The sequence below is a fragment of the Hibiscus syriacus genome, unplaced genomic scaffold (genome assembly GCF_006381635.1).
Source record: "Hibiscus syriacus cultivar Baekdansim isolate YM2019G1 unplaced genomic scaffold, ASM638163v2 tig00111338_pilon, whole genome shotgun sequence".
Classification (NCBI taxonomy): Eukaryota; Viridiplantae; Streptophyta; class Magnoliopsida; order Malvales; family Malvaceae; genus Hibiscus; species Hibiscus syriacus.
The window spans coordinates 2,200,295-2,212,479 of NW_024063064.1; positions in this window are offsets into that span (position 1 = coordinate 2,200,295).

The window sequence follows — 12,185 nt, forward strand, 5'->3', positions numbered from 1 at the left end:
ACTTTAAAAAAAATATATCGATCCACAACGATATAACAGGTAAAAATATGATAAAACCGGTAACAAAATGATAAAACCGGTAAAATGATACCGGATATATTGAAAGTGTCGATACTTTCGTAAGTACGTGTAATAAATTATCGACACTTTCAAAGAAATAGGTAATTATCCTTTCGAAAGTATCGACACCTGACATAAAAGTATCGACACTTTGTATTTGTATCGATTAAATATAAATAACATATCCGATGAAAATATAAAGGCCATAGCTAAATATCCTCTGAAAAAAGATAGAACGGACGAGTTTTTGAAATCGAAGAGTAATTGTTGGCATTTCAGAAGGCGTTTCTAAAGCGAAGTTTGTTGTGTTGCTGCAGTCGAATCGAAAAGTATGTTGTCGAAACCCTAATTTTTATTATTACAGTAATCGCGATAGGGTTTTATGTGTTGTTTGGGGTTTTGGAGTAAGGAAGCATTTGGGACCGATTGCAGGTAGAATAGATATTCAAGGAAAAATATAAATGTCGATACTTTTATTAAATATTAGGTAGAAAATGATATTATAGGTTGTATAAATGTGCCGACACATTTTGGTGTGGCCATTCAAATTCTTTTGAAGAAAACCGTTTTACCACAAGAGTAGTTATCTATATTGTATATTGAAAAGTGTATGTAACAAAATAATTTGATTTGCGTAAACTGATATATGAAGGAAAAATGAGTCAATGGGTTGGAAAATTGTTGGTGGAGCAGATGACTTTGAAATTGAGGCCGAGACTCGAAAGCAACCAAAGGGTGGATATATGTACTTCTAGTAAGTATCAATGTTTTTGTTATTATTGTTGAAATGGTAATTGGATTAAAGTATCGATAAACTTTAAATTGATTACAAATTTTAAATGTTAACAGTATGGCCGAATGCAAAAGGATGAAGGGAGATGGCACACAGAGCGGTTCGGTATGTAAAATGAAATTGACATTGAGTAGTATTAGTATTTAGTGTTAATGTATTGATTAAGAAACGTTTGTGTTTAATATTAGGTGAAAAAAGATGTGAGGTCCAATGGAATTCAATGAGTGATGCTGAAAAGGAACCTTACATCACACAGTCAAGGAATGATAGTAAAGAATACAAAGAACGGAGGAAAGCACATGAAAATAAGGTATTCATTAAAACTTGTAAATACGTTGATACAAAATATATAAGAACTATAAATATATTGTTAAAAATGTAGGAAGTGTCGACAATATGCAGCATTAAAAGGGTGAATTTATTAATTAAACACCTTAAGGAGAAGGGTCAGTTGAATGTGCTGGGAGAAATAGGTTTTGGATCGTTGATCGGAGTAAGGGATCGACCTATTCGGAGGGAATTGTGTCGATCCTTGATGGCACAATTTGACGTCAGTCAATGTATGGCTAAGTATGGTGATTATTCATTCCCGGGGGGTATCGACTGCTGCAGCCGTATTGGGGGTACAAAACAAAGGCAAAAGTGTTATAGAAGTCTGTAGGAGTAAGAACTGGAAAGCACTTGCCTCCAAATATGGTTTGAATCATAAGGTGACATATACTGAAGTTGAAGAGGATATCAAAAGTGGATCTTACTTGGGGGATGAGTGAAGGCCCGAGTTTCTATTGTACCTTGTCGGGATATTTCTTTGTCCAACGGGTGATACGTCAACGAACAAGGAATATATGAAGCTCATTTGCGATGAAGGCTTGAAGGGTGAATTCATTGGGCTGAATATATCCATTCGAGATTGATTGAATCAATAATCACCTTTAAAAAGGGCAGCCAGAGATACCTCAAAGGGTGCATAGCAATCTTAGAGGTAAATGAGTTGAATCACTTTTTTGTGTTTTATATAAAAAATATAAATTTTATTATAAATGCAGGTTGCACTGTTGATTTTTGGTCGGGCTGTGAGGCAGTGCCGGCTTATGAAAGAACCGGAGTGGCACGCATCCGTGCATGGGGGAAGGAAGAGGTGGTTAGAGTGATGGTGAAGTTGAAGTTGGATAGAGAGAAAGAAGCAAGAAATGGTAATAAATGTAATTAAATAATATTAAGAATATAATCAATGTCTTAATATTGTAATTTAATTTTTGAAGGTTATTGGCAAGGATTGTATTGGGGATGAAGTGTGGGACGACGGTGAGCAAAACAGAGTAACTTCGACATTTTGATGTCTGAATTGGCTGATATCAAAAAAATCCAATTTGAAATCATGCAAAGACAATCAAGAGTCGAAGAGAACTTGATCAAGTCGTAGAGAAACTCGAGAGAGTCGAAGATACACTCGAGAGAATAAGGGGGTATGGAAGGAAAATAGATGGAGTGGTGAAAGAAGTAAGTGTTGAGGGGAAGTGGTGAAAGAATTGGGGTGTTAAGGGTGATATTAATGGTGACGGGAGAAAATTTGAGGAGTGGTGAAGGGTTTGTTGATTTGAGTGAACTTACGGGGGTGAAGGGGTGGTTGATAAATACTCGGATGAAGGAGCTCAATTGAAGGGTGAAATAAAGATATGAAGAGCTATGTAGAAAAAAAGTACGATGAACTGAAAAAATATGAAGAAGAAAGGGGAGGAGGAAGAAGAGAGATGGAAGAAATGAGGAGGAAGGAAGTCGATGTCATTTATACACCGGAGAGTGTTATAGCAGCAGTTTGGATTCGGAATGTCCTGCACCCCAGAAGAAGAAGCAGAAGGTAAGTTTAATAAAAGAATACTTAATTGATTTTTATTATTTGTTGTGACAAAAATTTGTATGCAAATTGTAGGTTGAAAAAGCGATATTCCAACCGGAATTGATGACATCGAAGCTGCAATTTGTGATTATTTATGGAATAGCGAGTTAGAATCGGGGTAAGTGAAATATATTGTTTTGTGAGTGATATTTAAATATTTCATGACAAGATATCCCTAATGATTCATACAATATTCTGTAATATCAATGGGAAATCAATTCGCTACTGTATACACGTTGCAACGTTGAAGCCTACGAATGGGTTGGCGGTGTGGTAAGTAGAAAGTAGAAAATAAATAAAACTTATTGAATATGTTCTGATTGTGTAATTAATTTGTAGGTTATCGATTTGCTCGCCTGGACCATATGCTACGATTCTCAAAAGTTACACCGAGGATTGGCTACCTTCCATACCTCTTAGTGGTGAGTTAAATTAATAAATATGAAAGTAGTGTTATAGACGGTAAATTAATAATGTTTGTTGCGTAATTACAGCAACAGCGTTGGAAGCCACAACAAAGAAAGTGTTGAGAATATTTCTACCTTCTGGGGTGTCATATTGGATAACTATGTGAAATTCACCGACTGTGAGAAGGTAAGACACCATACCAATTGCAAATGATTTTTTGGATATAGAATGTTGAATTTTGTCAAATTGGGTGTGAAATTTGTTGAGATAATGACAATAACTACCATAATCACATTGGTATCTGTTGGTGTTGGATATGGTAGATCATGTTGTAACAATATATGATAGTATGTTTACAACTGAAGCAGCTAACAGAGAGTGAAGGATGCTAAGAGATTGGTATGTATGTCTGTATGAAAGGACATTATGTAAATTATAATGCATAATTTTTTTGGTGCATAACTTCTTCTATTTTAATGCAGATTAAAATATTAGATTCTTATAATAAGAAACGCATTTGGGTTGAGTCATGTGGATCTCTAGGAAAGTATCCCTTGAAAAAATTTCAAATTTGTGGAGCATAAGAAGAATAAGCAATTGAATGGGTATGAGATGTATCACAAATAGAAAGCTTAATTTATGCAGAATTCATCATAATTGACAGTGTGGTTTTCAAATTTTGTAACAGATATGATTGCGGCATGTATGTGATGATGTGGATGGAATCGATCGGTTCTACAGGGGCAACTGGTGATTTTGTAAGTGGATAAAAAAAATTGTTTGTGGTAAAATTGTTAAAGTCGTAGATTGAATGCTGTATTGACAATACTTAACGTTCTGACAATTTGAATATAGGTTGTTGGAGACTGGGATCGATCGCGAGTATTAAACGATCTCGTAAGCCACAATCAAAATGAACGAAGACAGGAGATAACAAAAGCTGCAATATTACATAAGAATAACAAAAGGATGCAATGATGTAAATGTCGAGTTAATTTTGTATAGATTTATATTTTGTATACGATTTATATTTTTGTATGTGAATATAATTATATGAGATGAGAAAAGTTAGCAGTATGTTGTTGTACATGTTTCTTATACACATTAAGGGTCATGTCGATACTTGGAAGTAAAGGCAAATTTACAATATGGCCAACAGGCACCCATAAGTGTCGATCCTATATAAAAAAGTGTCAATCCCAAAATCATCGAACCCAAAAGTATAATGTATGTAATTTTCAATCTAACCGTACAATTATACCGGTTTTATGAGAGAATATGTCTAAATAATGTGTCGACACTAATAAGTTTGTGTCGATACTTTTTTCCCAGAATGAATGGAAAACAAGGTGCACCCATAAGTGTCGATCCATATATAAAAAGTGTCGATCCCAAAATCATCGAACCCAAAGTATAATGTAATATGTAATTTTTTCAATCTAACCGGTACAATTATACCGGTTTTATGAGAGAATATGTCTAAATAATGTGTCGACTAATATAGTTTGTGTCGATACTTTTTTCCCAGAATGAATGGAAAACAAGGTGCACCCTAAAGTGTCGATCCATATATAAAAAGTGTCGATCCCAAAATCATCGAACCCAAAGTTAATGTATATGTATTTTTCAATCTAACCGGTACATTATACCGGTTTTATGAGAGAATATGTCTAAATAATGTGTCGACACTAATATAGTTTGTGTCGATACTTTTTTCCCAGAATGAATGGAAAACAGGTGCACCCATAAAGTGTCGATCCTATATAAAAAAGTGTCGATCCCAAAATCATCGAACCCAAAGTATAATGTAATATGTAATTTTTCAATCTAACCGGTACAATTATACCGGTTTTATGAGAGAAATGTCTAAATAATGTGTCGACACTAATAGTTTGTGTCGATACTTTTTTCCCAGAATGAATGGAAACAAGGTGCACCCATAAGTGTCGATCCTATATAAAAGTGTCGATCCCAAATCATCGAACCCAAAAGTATAATGTAATATGTAATTTTTCAACAGATGTGGACAACCAAGCGGTCGCAGAAGATGAAGCTGACGATGATGATGATGATGACGATGAAGCTGGCGATGAAGATGATGACGATGATGATGATGATGATGAAGATGATGATCCAAACAAGTATATCGTGTCTGCAACGCCGCCTTCAAGAAAACTTTTAATTTTTGATCTCAATGGTGTCCTTGCCTACATCCCAAGACTGCCGGCAGGTTTTAATTCTATTCTTTGTATCCATTATTTTAACATATAACGTAGAACTTTAATCTCATTTTCTTCATGTTGTAGATGTTGTCCTCAGAAGAGGATTATTTGAATTTATGCAATTTTGTGTCGACAATTTTGTTGTTGCCCTTTGGTCTTCAAAGATGAGGTTAGAACATGTTTGAGGCAATTGAATTACTGTAGTCAAAATCGTTAATATACATTTGAATGTTAACATTCAAACTTGATTACAATCTCAGGCATAACGTCGACCGTGTACTTGAGAAACTACCTGTATTTCCGAGCATTTTCTATTCGTGTGGGTAAGATGAATGTCATTACAGTTTGCTGACTTTTCGTTGTCTATGATTCCTACATATTTATGTTCGACTGTTTGTGAACAGGATCAAAAAAAAATGCAAAACATACGATTCTGTTACCTACTGTAAAGATCTCAATGATTTGGAACGCGTGTCCAGATTTTAACGAGCTAAATACACTTTTGGTCGATGATTCAGCGGAAAATGATTTATAATCCGTAAGTTGCATTTATGCAATATTTTTTCCATTGAACAGGTGTTCAGACATTGATTATTTTAACAACTTATGTGTTTATATAGAAATCAATTACATATGTCCCATACCTTTGACGTTGCTTCCCATTCGAACGCAAAGCTCTAGGTATGACACAAATTTATTCATGCTTATGCGAATTTAATTTATTGTTAGTAAATTGCACCTCATTAGTTTGATAATTGAAATTATTATGTATGTCCTCAGAAAAGGCGGAAACATACGAGAGTATTGGAAAATTTGTTGAAGGCCTCTAATGTTCCGGACTTCGTTAGAAACAACCCTTTTTCATCGGATTAATTTTGTTTGTCGTACATTATTTGAACATTCTTGTGATTTATAATTTGGTGTGATTATATTGTGTGTATATTTTCATTAATTATTCCATATTCGCTTCTATGTGTACATATACATTTGAGGATTGTTTGAAATATCAATACTAATATATTTTACATCTACTTGCAAATGTATCGAAACACATGACTATAGCATTGTTTTCGATATCCACAACAAAGTTTTCACACTTTTTAATATGTGTCTTACTTTATGTCCAGAATGAAAGAAAAATGTGTCGATACCATTTAAAAAGTGTCGATTGAAAAAACTCGGAACCCAGATTTATAATGTAATAGATAATTTTGTAATATAACCGTATAAATATACCGGTTTTATGAGCGATAGGTCTACAACCTATATCGACACTTTCTAATATTGTGTCGGTACTTTATGTCCAGATTGGAAGAAAAATGTGTCGATACCATTTAAAAAAGTGTCGACATTTACACATCGGAACCCAGATTTATAATGTAATAGATAATTTTGTAATATAACCGGTATAAAAATACCGTTTTATGAGCGAATAGGTCTACAACCTATATCGACACTTTCTAATTGTGTCGGTACTTTATGTCCAGATTGGAAGAAAAATGTGTCGATACCATTTAAAAAGTGTCGACATTTACATCGGAACCCATATTTATAATGTATAGATAATTTTGTAATATAACCGTATAAAATCCGGTTTATGAGCGAATAGGTCTACAACCTTTATCGACACTTTCTAATATTGTGTACTTTATGTTCAGATTGGAAGAAAAATGTGTCGATACCATTTAAAAAAGTGTCGACATTTTACACATCGGAACCCAGATTTATAATGTAATAGATAATTTTGTAATATAACCGTATAAAATGTGTCGATACCTTTTATAAAGTGTCTATACTTTTTTCACTGTGAAAACATTAATTTAAGGTTATCTTTTGAGTGAGTTTTAAGATATTAATTTAGTAATTATAGGCGTCTAATGATTAATTTTTTACGTTACGGTATATATTATTATTAAATTAAAAATTCTTATATTATTTTATAAATATCAAACACTCAACTAATTTTTGTGCAAATGAAATTATTAAATTAATATTGTAGGTGGAAACATGAAACATACTTAAAAAATATTGAAACATAAATTACATATCTTTAAAAAAAAGTATCGATCCTTTTATAAAAAGTATGGACACTTTCAACATTTATAATAAATAGGTCCATATTGGAAGAAAAATGTCGATACGATTTAAAAAAGTGTCGACATTTTACACATCGGAACCCATAATTATAATGTAATAGATAATTTTGTAATATAACCGGTATAATATACCGTTTTATGAGCGAATAGGTCTACAACCTATATCGACACTTTATAATGTTGTGTCGGTACTTTATGTCCAGATTGGAATAAAATGTGTCGATACCATTTAAAAAGTGTCGGTAATTTGAAGTAACGCGGTTTTTTTTCCTTCATTCAAAATATTTATATGTACATACAATAGGAGTGATGTTGATACTTACGATATATTATATGGAGATCGTTGTCATCCATTCCGTCTTCGAAAAATCAGTTGATGTAGGCTGTGTGCTTGTCCTCAAACTAAGCTTGACTTGAGGACATGTTAGTTTGTTATGCCCCTCACCGTTGCAGTACCCACATCGCCTAATTTTCTTCTCGACCTTGTTCTTCGGCACTTCTTTTCGCTTGCGTTGTTTTCGTTGAGGGTCACGAACATTGTTTACTACAATGCTCTGGTTGACTGAATGATTCAAACCAAACGAGTTTTCTAATTCTTCTATTAGTTTTTTCATCTCATCTCTTGCGTTTTGAAAGACTCGTCGTCTTTGATGCAATGTAGCATAACCTACTTGACGTTGAACGTAGAGCAGCGAACCTTGCCATTTGCATCACTTCTGGAGACACATTCAATCAACATAGCTGGGTGCAGAAGCCTTCGCATCATTAGTCCACCTACTTTGAATCAAAGTCCCGGGCAAATATGTGTAGTCCAATTGCTTCAAAATGTGAAGTTGATGGCGACACGGAAGTCCAACGTCTCGAATTTTTTGCAGGAGCAAATTAGAGTTTTCGTACGAGAATCAAAACTAATTTCAAATTTCCTATTTTTTTCTGCGTACTTTGACAAAATAATGTTGACATTCATCTGATAAGGACTTAATCTCTGCCTCATCCGGTACAATGTCTCCCGTAAGTTCATCTTGGAACACACGAAAGATTCGCGGGTAAAATCGCAGCGGCATGGCTTTCAAGGTCGACCAGTTTTGTGATCTGGAAGGGCTTCGTATGGGAACTTAAGTAATCCGCTTTCAACTCGTTCATACGCATTCTACTAATTCCATCTTCAATTGCACGAACAACATCTAAATATTCTTGTGTTTCAGTGCAATAGCTAGTGAATCATTCATAGACTCGCACCTTTGTGTTGAGCGAATATTGGCAAAGAAATGACCGGTTAGATATGCTTGTGCCCATAAGTGTCGTGTATTTCCCTTCTCAATCACCCATGGATGCTTTTGGACGTTGAATTCTGAAACAATCGAACGCCATTGAATATCAAATTCCTTGGTTGTCCACCAGGAAGCCATGCATTTTGAGAATGCTGCTGTAAACTTTGGGTCACCAATGTTAGCTTGTGCATTGCGAGAAAGATGCAAGAACATATCTGTGCTTAGCATAAGGGATAACAGATTTGATAGCCCTCTGCATTGCCCTATCCCCATCGGTTACAACAGAAATAGGTGATTTATTCATCATGGCTTCTAAAAAATTCTGTAGCACCCACTCGAAAGATTGAGACGTTTCGTCAGCGATTATGGCAGTGGCAAACACAATTGTGTTATGGTGATGATTGACACCAACAATAGGCATAATTGGTCGACCATACAATTATCTTTGTACGTTGTCGAACGCAATTACATCACCGAAGCATGTGTAATCCGATCTCGATGTAGAATCCGACCAAATAAGATTATACAATGCCCCCGATTCGTCTACCGAGTATGTCATAAAACCCGGGATCATCATGTTTCTTATAATCAAAGTAGGCAATAAGCTCATTCACATCCCCATCGACGATTTCCTTGCTTTACCTCTTTGAAGTGCATTGTAGAGGTCTTTATGTGTAAATCCAACATTATAGCCCCCTGCCTGCTGCGTTAAATAGTTCATTACTTGTGACGTGCCAACACCGACCTCTTTCAATGTTGTTGCCTCATCGATATCAGCCTTACTTACAGCTCGATTAGAACGCATAAATGGTGTCATAGCAGATGTGCACAATGCATGATTATGTTTCTGATCAGACTTACTTATAACCCACTGATCGTTTGTATTTGTTGCTGTAACTACGACTCTAGCCTTACATCCTGTTCTTGTGACTGGCGTATGAGCACGTTGACGATCAACAGTATTGACTTTTGATACTCGAAACCCTTCTTTGGAACAACACAATTCTTGTGTCTTCACATTCCCTTCCACGTCAAGCCGTGTTGTTCCCTTACGTGCACTAAACCCATGTTCCCGTGCGAATCCCTTGTAAAAGTGCCAAGCTGATCACGTGAACAGAAGAGCTGACCAACCAATCTGTCAGATTCATCAACATTATGTACTTCATGGCATTCCTCGTTGGCTTAACATTGTCTACATCAGTATTATCCATGGCAAAAATTTTGTTGTGCAAGTTCAGTGCTCCAGGAGTTTATGGATATGTGAAGGTTCATTTTGAACATGTTTCTGTCGTGCTGCTTTCAATAGGATGTGGCATTGGTAGTGGTAGTTAAAGGGTGGGTACAACATTAAATTCGCAGTACATATTTAGGTATGTACAATAACTACAAGTATATTATCATTTTAAATTCGCAGTACACTGTTAAAAAAATTGAAACATAAATTACATAAGTTTTAAAAAAAGTATCGATCCTTTTTATAAATATGGACACTTTCAATATAATAGGTAAACATATGATGTAATAGGTAGCCCTTATATAATGTAATAGGTATCGTTTATATAATGTAATAGGTAGTGGTTATATTGTAAAGTGTCTATCCTTTTTATAAAAGTGTCCATACTTTTTTCACTGTGGAAAACATTAATTTAAGGTTATCTTTTGAGTGAGTTTTAAGATATTAATTTAGTAATTATAGCGTCTAATGATTTATTTTTACGTTACGGTATATATTATTATAAATTAAAATTCTAAATAATATTTTATAAAATATAAAACAATCAAATAATTTTTTGTGCAAATGAAATTATTAAATCAATATTGTAGGTGGAAAACATGAAACACTGTTAAAAAATTGAAACATAAATTACATAAGTTTTAAAAAAAAGTATCGATCTTTTTTATAAAAAGTATGGACACTTTCAATATAATAGGTAAACATATGAGTAATAGGTAGCCCTATATAATGTAATAGGTATCGTTTATATAATGTAATAGGTAGTGGTTATATTGTAAAGTGTCTATCCTTTTTATAAAAGTGTCCATACTTTTTCACTGTGGAAAACATTAATTTAAGGTTATCTTTTGAGTGAGTTTTAAGATATTAATTTAGTAATTATAGGCGTATAATGATTTATTTTTTACGTTACGATATATTATTATTAATTAAAAATTCTAAATATTATTTTATAAAATATCAAAACAATCAAATAATTTTTTGTGCAAATGAAATTATTAAATCAAATAATTCAAATTGAAAATTAAACACAAATCAATTAACATTGTTGTGGGTACATTAATTGAACATTGTTATGAGTACATTATTTGGATTAATTTCGTTGAGATGGGTTATGTATAAAAACAATCTATCTCGCATGTGAGTACTTTATTCCAACCATGTGACAAGTGTGACAACTCCATCAACTCACAACTCAGCTTTGAACTCAATCAATATTGTCTTTTAGCTTGATGGTTCATAAAGCATGTTACGTGAACAGTATGAATCAATTATGCAATTTTCATGTTCAATTTAACACTGCATTTCAAATTCATTTCATATGTAATTGGAGTTTGAATTTAAATTTCAATTTGAATTTGAATTTCAATATATATTTCGGCTCCACTATAAATATTAGCCCAAGCCAATGCATGTTATCATTGATTATTCCTAATTTCCATTGTTTTTTTCCAACGTATAAACGCGAGGGAAATCCCGACCATTTTATTTTTGGTCAACTTTAAAGCGTCAGAAACGTTTCGGGCGTATGATCTGGGTGGTATACAAGAAATGTAACAAATAGCAACTAAAATCATAAGTTGAGTACCACCCAAATCATAAGTCTGAAATACTTCCGATGCTCATCAAAATCCAAAGCTCATATGGTGCCAAGCAAAAGGAAATCAAATCAAAATCTCATATGATGCCAAGCAAAAGGAAATCAAAATCCAAATCTCATATGATGCCAAGCAAAAGGAAATCAAAATCTACAACTTGAGTTTGAACATTGATATGATATGTTCAGTTGTTATCATGTTGGATTTTCTCGTTTTTGATTGCTTGGATAGTTGTTCTCTTGCTTCTTCAAGTGTTCTTAAGGTTATCCTTTGAGTGAGTTTTAAGATATTAATTTAGTAATTATAGGCGTCTAATGATTTTTCTTACGTTACGATATATATTATTATTAAATTAAAATTCTAAATATTATTTTATAAAATATAAAACAATCAAATAATTTTTTGTGCAAATTAAATTAAATTAATATTGTAGGTGGAAAACATGAAACACTGTTAAAAAATTGAAACATAAATTACATAAGTTTTAAAAAAAGTATCGATCCTTTTTATAAAAAGTATGGACACTTTCAATATAATAGGTAAACATATGATGTAATAGGTAGCCCTTATATAATGTAATAGGTATCGTTTATATAATGTAATAGG